This window comes from Scylla paramamosain, chromosome 20 (genome assembly GCF_035594125.1).
Source record: "Scylla paramamosain isolate STU-SP2022 chromosome 20, ASM3559412v1, whole genome shotgun sequence".
In the NCBI taxonomy this organism is placed as follows: domain Eukaryota; kingdom Metazoa; phylum Arthropoda; class Malacostraca; order Decapoda; family Portunidae; genus Scylla; species Scylla paramamosain.
The window spans coordinates 16,508,995-16,518,994 of record NC_087170.1 but is presented as its reverse complement, the minus strand read 5'-3'; the positions used below and the strand labels follow the sequence as shown (position 1 = coordinate 16,518,994).

Sequence of the window (10,000 nt, the reverse complement as noted above, 5' to 3'; positions counted from 1 at the left end):
CAAATAAGTGGGGAAGACAAACAGGGACAAATAGACAGAACAGATAGACATATAGATAGATAGATGAAGAAGACAAACAGACAAACGGGAAATGCAAACAAACGAATACATGGAGAAAGATAAACAAACAGAAATGGAGATGAACACAAAACAACAAAAATAAATAAATAGATAAATAAATAAATAAATAAATAAAGGATAAGAAATAAGTGAATAATAAAGAAAACACAGAAGACAAGTTAACGAGATCACACACACACACACACACACACACACACACACACACAGATAGCAGGGCCTCTCAAACCTTCCCTTGCGGACCACCACCACCACCAGTCCTGCTACTCCCTACCACGCCTCTTCCCGCACCCCTCCACGCCTCCTCCACGCCCCCTACAGACGCACTCTCTCCTGCAGCACCCCAGAGTCCGCCAGTCCCACCCCAGTCGCCGCGCCGTCAGCTCCTGGGTGCCACTGGGTCTTTGGAAAATAGTGCGTGAGCTTTTGTGAGGCCAAAAGGTAACCAAGAACCGTGAAAAAGGAGGATAAAACGAGGAACATCAGAAAAATACGAGCGAAAGGTTTAAACTTGAAATACGAAGCAAAACGTAACAAAACGAAATAATTAAGGGAAAAATTTTAGGCTTTTGAGATTATAAAGGTTTTATGTTCGTAATTGCTTGGTATTTTTGTTACTTCTTCATGCAAGTTCAAAGTTTTGATATGAAATAGAAGAGGGAAAGAATTCAGTGCTGGAGAAATTCTTTAAAAAAAGTAAGAGTTTTGTGGCATTGACAGTCCTTTTATTTTAAGCATCGAAAGAAATGGTACACGAGTCACTGCAGAGGAAGAATATGAACATTTTTTGGTAGATGGAAATATATGTTTTTCTTTACTGGTTTGAATTCGATAGAGGAAATATGGAATATTGGAGGAAAAAGGGAAAGGATTAGTTTTATCGAAAGTTTGTAGCTTTCATATATTTATTCATGCGAGTAAGAGCGAAAGAGCCGATCAAGCTACAAAAACTACAGCAAATAAAACAGAGAAATAAAATATGTAATAAACAAGAACATAAGGAGAAAAAATAACTGCAGCGTTACGAAGAGGAAGATAAACAAGCCTGACACTCTTCCTTTCATCGCCATAAAACAATTATATATAAAACACTGAAGGATTATAAAATTACTCCGGAACTCGTTTTTCTTTTGTAATGTTCTCTCAGCGTTCACACGAAAAATTAAAAGCACACTTGGTACCGTTTCTATATATTTTCAGATTATTTTCCCCTAGAATTCTTAAAGGTAACGAGATGATTAACACTTCAGCCTGTGACATTTAATTATACGATGCTGAGCCTTGTAATGTCACGGGACTAAAGAGGTAATAAAACATTGTGATACATGCTTCATGAAAAGGTGTGTGTGTGTGACTGTGCGTCGATCAGGTTTATTTATTTATTCATTTCGCCAGCGTTTCCTGTTAGTCTAAAATGGTTAGTTAAGCGGCAATAATATCCCTTAATTTCGTTCTCTGTCTCATTAAATACCGATAGCATTTACAACAGATATTTATTACTCAGTGAAGTAAAAACAAACAATACAAACCAAACAAGAAAAAAAAAAAAACGGACTAAACTTCCATTAAAATATAAACGAAGTGAAAAAAAACAACACTGAAAAGACACAAATAAAAAAGAAAATAAAAAAAAACGACAAAAGAGAAAGACAAACATGAGGCTGTAAACAGTAACACGCCAGACAGTCCCGAGACGAGGATGGTACAAAGGCACACCACTCCCAGCTGATCGTCGAGAGAGGGACAGTACCGAGGGCAGGATGGCGCCGAGCTGGGGAACCACGGTGCTGCTGCTGCTGCTGATGATGATGATAATGATGATGGCGATGGGTGAGTGATCTTTAGCTTTTTGTACGGGTCTTGTGATTGAGAGAGAGAGAGAGAGAGAGAGAGAGAGAGAGAGAGAGAGAGAGAGAGAGAGAGAGAGAGAGAGAGAGAGCGGTGTATATTTCTTATCTGTGTAACATTACAATTTCAGGATTAAAAGATAATCATGAAAGCCGTCCATGAGAGAATTACTGCACACACACACACACACACACACACACACACACATGCATAATTAAGCTGCATGCTAATATCAAACACGTTATAATCTTTCATTAAATTCTAATTTCTTCAAAAGGACAAATTAATTATGTTTTGCAATATGATAAATGACTTGAATGAGGAGGAGGAGGAGGAGGAGGAGAGGAGGAGGAGGAATTATCAGCCACATGTTGTCTGTCTGTCAAACTTTCACAGACAACTTCACTCTCTCTCTCTCTCTCTCTCTCTCTCTCTCTCTCTCTCTCTCTCTCTCTCTCTCTCTCTCTCTCTCTCTCTCGTAAACTGCATCCATTTATTACATTAATTCTCCTTTTTCTTCCTGTTTCTACATTTCCTTATTGTTATTCTTTTTTTCTTTCTCCTTTCTCCCTTCCCTTTGTCTCGTTTTAATTTTGTCTTCTCCTCCATGTTTCCTTCTTCCTTTATTCATCCGGCTGTCTTTTAGATCTCTTTGTCTGTCTGTCAGTCTGTCTGCCTGTCTGAATAGGTGTTGAAGAGTATCTATATTAATCTACATGTATTTAGTCGTATATATGTAAGAGGAAAAAAAAAGGCCAGCAGGAAAATATTAACACATACATAAACAAATAAATACACAAGTTCACACAAAAGTATAACGATTAATTCAGGAAAGCGTTAAAGTTTAATACTCGTGATGCCGCCACGCAGGGACGTAATGTTTTTTTTTTTATATTTGTCGAGTGTTTGTGTGTGTGTGTGTGTGTGTGTTTGTTATCCTCTGTGTGTTTGTTTGTTTGTTTGTTGACCAGGATACGAGATCGCTCTGGTTTTGTTGAAGCTCTGACGCATTACCATCATAAGTGTGTGTGTGTGTGTGTGTGTGTGTGTGTGTGTGTGTGTGTGTGTGTGTGTGTGTGTGCACGCGAGCTTACTGAGCTAATTAAGGTTATAATGTTATCTGGTAAGAAAAATTATGTCCAAACAGACACACACACACACACATTCTCTCTCTCTCTCTCTCTCTCTCTCTCTCTCTCTCTCTCTCTCTCTCTCTCTCTCTCTCTCTCTCTCTCTCTCTCTCTCTCTCTCTCTCTCTCTCTCTCTCTCTCTCGGGCAATCAGGGGACAATTGATCCCTATAACGATGCCATTAATTGTTACCTGCAAGGCTAAGAAGGGGAGAGGGAGGGAGAGGGGAGAGGGAAAGGAAGGAGGGAGAGGGGGATGTCGTAGGATGAGTGGAAGAGAGAATGAGAAAAAGGAGAATGATGAGTGGGTGAGAGTGATGGAAGAGGGAGAGGGGTAGGGGGTGGAGAGGCAGTAGTGTGGGGGAGAGAAAGAGAGGGAGAGGGAGAGAGAGGGAGAGCAGTGTGTGTGGGTGTGACAAAAAAAAATGAAGTAAAGAAAAAAAACTGAGGTATTTTGAGTGTCAGAGGAGAGGGAGGAGAGAGTGAGAGGAAACATAAGAGGGAAAGAGGTTATAAACAGTTTTTTTTAATACTTAGCAACACACAGACCACTTCTTGTCAAGGTTAATGCATACAGGCTCCTCCCCACAAGCTGAACCAGTACCATTTTATACGAAAAAAGGAATAACTAACTAAATAAATAAATAACCTCAGATAAAATAAATAAATAAATACGTGAAATTAACAGAAAAAATTAAGCCTATTCATTTTCATTTCATTTATTGCCTATATATCCATTAATTTATTGTTTGTTAATTAATTTCTTCATATATATATATATATATATATATATATATATATATATATATATATATATATATATATATATATATATATATATATATATATATATATATATATATATACTCGTTTGCATCTTATTCATACATTTATCTAGCAGTATTACACCATTTTTCACTACGGGAATGCTCTAATTTCCTGGCACAGGCAATTTCACACCTTCCGCTAATTTTCTCAGGACGGCTAATTAACAAAGAATTGCGCCATTAAGGTGTTTCACTCTTCACCTTTCGTAGTAACTTAGATAACTTCTCAGGTGGCAACCGGTGGAGCTAACAGGGGAGTAACGGGCTGTGTGCAGTATACTCGTACAGTGCAGGTGTGGGCGCTGTGTGGGTGTCAGATTATTGTGGACACTTTTTAACGGACACTGAAACGCATCCGAAACACTCAAATAAGCAAAACACACCCAGACACACCCAAAACGTACTCAAACACACTTAAACACACCCAAAACACTCAACTACATCCAAAACACAGCCAAAACACTCTCTCAAACACACAAAACACTCAAACACACTCAAACGCATCCAGAACTAACATTTCTTATTGGTGAGAAAGTGTAATAAACTCGATTCTTTGTGGTAAGGAAGGCAGAGAAATACAGATGATTATTGTGACTTGAAGTGTAATGGCAGCACTCCACTTTTTACGGCAAGACGACGGAGAAGTCATTTTTGTCGTTTTAAGAGGATAATTTCTACACACTGCCGCTAGGACTTGTAATTGCTGAAAGTATGTAATAAAAGCATTCAACTTTTTTTATTGTTTTTTTTATGGAGGGACCGTAGTTAAATAAAGATGATTAGTATGATTTCTCCAACACACTAACATTAAGACTTCCAGGTGTTGAGGCAATGTGAAAGAGATTGGATTTTTATAAGAACGGGGGAGAAATTAGTATATTATTAGTCATTCTAACCCTTTCACTTTCATACGAGATAATTAACAGCCCGAAGTAATGCAGGAAATCTTTATAGGCATATACAAGAAAGAACGGGAAGATAAAGAATAGATTTTTTCAATTTCTACCCAGTTTAAATATTGGATGTGGTTGGAGAACACGTAAAGATGTCCCAGAGTGATTACTGATTAAGGAAAGATGTACCATATACCAGTGAAAGGGTATTAAGAACCTGATCACCCCTAAACGCTCTCCCTAAGACTTCCAATTGTTTAGGGTACAAATAAAAAAACACACAATACTCTTTATGGGAAGCAGGACTGAGAAATATAGATGGTTATTATTATTATAGTCATAACTAAGACTTCCAGTTGTTGAGGGTACAAAATACATAAAAACACTCGAGTCTTTATAGGAAGGCCGGTGGAAAAATAGTCATCTTAACAAACAGATCTCTCCTACAAGGTACCACTAAGAATTCCTGTTGTGAAGGGTACGTGATAAAAACATTTGATTATTTACGGTACGAGTGCGGAGAGATACGTACAGGAGATAGCGTCTTTCTCTATTTAAACGGATTCTTCTTCTTCCATGGTATACGCGACGCGGCGGAACACACGTCCTCTGCGGGAATATATTGTGACGGGGGCAGACGCAAGAAGCAAAGTTTTTTTTTTCTGTCACTTCAAGAGGAGACGGAAAAGCACCAGGAGAACAAATATACAGGATGGGATGAAGGGGATTAGTAAACGAAATCGAATATAAAGACAAGATAAACACGGATTACAATAAAGAACAAAGACAAAAATATCATAATATAATAAACCAAACTTTAAAACTAGACTATGAATGTATTTATTTATTTTTTTTAGTTTTTCCAGTTATTTAACAATCAAACAATTGATTTATCTATCTAGCTATTTATCTATCTAAACACATATGTCTGTCTGTCGATCTGTCTATAAACCAACTTCCCTATCTACTATCTCTTCTAACCAATATATCAACAAAAAAACCTACTAACTGTTCAGATATCAATTCCTCCATCTGTATATCTATTTATCTATAATTCCCATCCATCTATCACCCATTCCCTATCATACGGGCAGCCACCCAACACGGCCATGTCTATTAACAATGACTTTGACAAATGCATTGCTTATCGTCTTCCCTTCATCCTCCCCCTTCCCTTTCCTTCCCTTCCCTCACTTAGTCTTCCTAGCCGCGTCTCAAGATGGAGGGATAAAGGAATGAGGGCAGGGAGTTAAGAAGGATGGAGGAAGAGAGGAGGAGAGAAAGGAAGGTTAAGTGTTTGAGTGCTTTAAAATTATGTGGAGCTTTCAGAAGAGAAATGTTTGTGACGTTAATGCTCTTCTTGTGGTGCCTGTGTTGTTGTTGTTGTTGTTGTTGTGATACGATAAGGTAAAACAAGCAATAATTTTTTTTCACACTGGTTAACACAAACACACACACACTTCCAAGAAATTAATACAAAAAAATGACAATAACGTTTTTGTTTTTATTGATAAACGACTCTCTCTCTCTCTCTCTCTCTCTCTCTCTCTCTCTCTCTCTCTCTCTCTCTCTCTCTCTCTCTCTCTCTCTGCCACTTCCGCCACCATTACTTTCCAACATATGGCCACCGTAGCTTGACAGAACCACCACCACCGCCACCACCACCACCACCACCACCACATTTCACCAATCAAAAGTATCCCCACCACTTCAAAGACTCGTATCCTTCACTTTTGCCTTCTTCACCATCACCACCACGACTCATCACCATCATCATCATCATCACCACCACCATCGCTAATAACAACCATTTCTGACCCACATTCACGTTATTTTTACATCCTTCACTATCATCACCTCCACCAACATCATGGCAATCAATCACTACCACCACCACCACCACCACCACTACCACCACTACCACCACCATCACCACCACCATCAGCTGTTCTTCTCCTCCAGCTGTTCGTAAATTTCACTGAAGTTGTAAGTGGCTTCCTCCTCCTCCTCCTCCTCCTCCTCCTCCTCCTCCTCCTCCTCGTCATCCTTCAATTGTCAGTAAAAAGTGCGTGGTTTAAGATTCCTGATCTGAGGAACGCGCAAAGTGTAAAGTATAAAAAATACGACATTTAATCCAAGACGAATTTCACAGTGGCTGGAATCATAACATCATGTCCGTTTTCATTGCGAAGTTACTCGTTTTCTATTTTATTTTGTATTCCTGTGTGTATGTGTGTGTGTGTGTGTGTGTGTGTGTGTGTGTGTGTGTGTGTGTGTGTGTGTGTGTGTGTTACGCGTGTGTGTTTCCATGCGTTTTTTTTTGTAAGTATTTTTATTTTTCTCAAGTATTTCCTTTTCCTTGGCATATTTCTTTATTTTCTTCTTTTTTTCCTTCCGATTTTTCTTTTTTCCCTCAAATTTTTCTTTTCTTCCCTTCTACCGTTGAATTTGCAAAACAGAGAGAGAGAGAGAGAGAGAGAGAGAGAGAGAGAGAGAGAGAGAGAGAGAGAGAGAGAGAGAGAGAGAGAGAGAGAGAGAGAGAGAGAAGGAAAGCTAATCAGTGGAGACAATGGGGGAAGTATAAGTGAGAGAAACTAAAACGCGTGACAGTTTGAGCGAAGAGGAAGACAAACAACAAACAAATGACGCACTAATACCACAGAGAGAGAGAGAGAGAGAGAGAGAGAGAGAGAGAGAGAGAGAGAGAGAGAGAGAGAGAGAGAGAGAGAGAGAGAGAGAGAGAAAGTCAAGTTAGTAACACCATTTATCTTTTTTCACACACCCAGCCACACACCCAGCCACACACACACACACACACACACACACACACACACATAAAAGACTTACATGGAATCATCAATAACTCTACTACTACTACTACTACTACTACTACTACTATACACACACACACACACAAACACACGGCTTACTTATACACACATATTGGCATACACAATATTTCATTTTCGCGAATAAAGGTACACACTGAAAAACGCACACATGAAAACATTACAAAATCTACACACACACACACACACACACACACACACACACACACACACACACACACAAGACAAAGAAAATGTCCACAGGAAGTAAAACATGTACAAGGTATACTATTTCTTTTCTTTACTTTACTTTTTTTAATACGAGACGAAACGAAATAAAGAACGAACACATCAGAGGAGCAACACACGTATGTCTGTTTCCGGGCAAGGTAAGAGAGGAGAGGCTTTGATGGTTCGGGCATGTCAGAGGAAGGGGCGAGGCACATGTGGGAAGGAGGATGCTGGAGCAGGACGAACCCGCCAAGAGGAAGACAGAGGGACCAAAGAGATTTATGGATCTAATGAAAGAAGACATGCAAGCGGTGGGTGTGACAAAGGAAGGCGCAGAATGATGATCCGCTGGGTCGACCTCCAATATGAAGACTTAATCTCTCTTGATAAAAGGAAGGGATCAAATATTTCGTTCTAATTAAATATGGAGGAAGAATGAAAGAATGAAGTAAGAGAAGGAAGGAAAAAGTAGTCACCGAGGAAGGAAGTAAGAATGGAATTAAGGTGTAAGGAAAGGAATACTTGAAAAAAAATTAATACTGAAAGGAGCAAAGAAAATAGAAAGGAAATACAAAGAGAAGCCAACAAGGAAAGGAAAAAAGGGGATGAAGAGAAAAGAATAAGTGAGATGGAATAATTGAAATAAAGGAAGAGAAAGAAAAAATATAACAGTGTAGCACAGAAGATAAACAAAGAAGAAGGAAGAGGAGGGAAGGGAAGAGAAGCAGAATACAAATAGCAAGGGAGGAAGGAGGAAGGAGGAGAAAGATTAAATGGGATAAGGAAAGGAGAGAAGAGAAGGACTAAGTAAGAAGCAAGAAAAAAAGTTGGAGATGAAAAGAAGAAAAGGAAAAAGGGAGAAATAAGAGAAAGTATTAAAAAATGGAAGAGAAGAGAGAAATAAACACAAGGGAAAAAGAAAAAATAACTGTAAAATAAAGAAGAGAAGAAAAGAAAGCAAATATGGAAAGAGGTGAGGCAATGGAAAAAAAAATACACCAAAATAATGAAAAGAAAGACAGAAGGAAAACAAACAAAATAAAAAAAAAATAAAGAAGGGAAAACAGAACAAAATAAAAAGAAAGAGAGAGAAGAGAGAATAAAGAAAAGGAATTTGAGGCAGGAAGAAAAGAAATAAAATGAAGCAACGAAAAAACGAGATGGACTAAAAAATAAGAAAAAAAGGAATAGGGAAAGGAGTGAAGAGGATGGATGGAGAAAGATGAAATGAGAGGGAGGGAAGAAAGAGATAAAAAAAAAAGAGGAAGGGAGGACGAGAGAAAAACATGAAAAGTTACGTAATATCTGCGTAATTCATGAAGTAGTGGAGGGAGGGAGGGAGGGAGGGAGGGAGGGAAAAAATAATAAGGGTGTGTATAATAAAACCGAGTTTGTTTCCACTTTCTCGTGTGTGTGTGTGTGTGTGTGTGTGTGTGTGTGTGTGTGTGTGTGTGTGTGTGTGTGTGTGTGTGTGTGTGTGTGTGTGTGATGAGTGCAATGATAAAGTTGTGGCTAGAAAAGGAAATAACTCAAACCACAAAACAAACATAAAACAACTTAAACAACAAACAAATAAAAAATAATGCAATTAGGTGACCAAACAAAACACACACAAAAGAAGCACAAACGAACACAAACGCAAACAAACAAAATCCAACTCACTCAAACAGGAAAAAAAAAGAAAAAAATAAAACAACCAAATAGAGCAGAGAGGGAAACAAACTAAGCTCAAAATAAAAAAAATAGTTCTCCTCCTCCTCCTTCTCCTCCTCCTCCTCATCATCATTATCCTTTTTTATCTTTAATTCTGATATCACCACTGACCCAAGAGTCTGCTTAACTGGCCAAATGCTGCACTACTGAAGACCAACCCCCCTCCTCCTCCTCCTCCTCCTCCTCCTCCTCCTCCTTCTCTAGTTGACTGACCGCTGGACAGGAGGACAGGAGAGGAGGAGGAGGAGGAGGACGAGGAGGGTGATAAATGAAGAGGAGAGGAAGGAAAAATTAGGTATAGCGAGAGAGAGAGAGAGAGAGAGAGAGAGAGAGAGAGAGAGAGAGAGAGAGAGAGAGAGAGAGAGAGAGAGAGAGAGAGAGAGAGAGAGAGAGAGAGAGAGAGAGAGAGAGAGAGAGAGACATAATAATTTTGCTGATAAAACATTTTATCCT

The 10,000-nt window shown here is 38.8% G+C and overlaps 1 protein-coding gene and 1 long non-coding RNA gene across 2 annotated transcripts in view; one reads left to right on the top strand and one right to left on the bottom strand.

The window, feature by feature from the left end:
• The window catches only part of LOC135110484 (uncharacterized), a 107,581-nt gene that overhangs the window by 71,604 nt on the left and 25,977 nt on the right, over positions 1–10,000 (bottom strand). The gene's annotated exons all lie outside the window — the stretch shown is intronic.
• Positions 1,517–10,000, top strand: part of LOC135110714 (uncharacterized) — a 23,291-nt gene continuing 14,807 nt past the window's right edge. The window contains exon 1 of the mRNA XM_064023340.1: positions 1,517–1,908. The gene's annotated coding sequence lies outside the window, so the exon portion shown is untranslated. The remainder of the gene's footprint in view (positions 1,909–10,000) is intronic.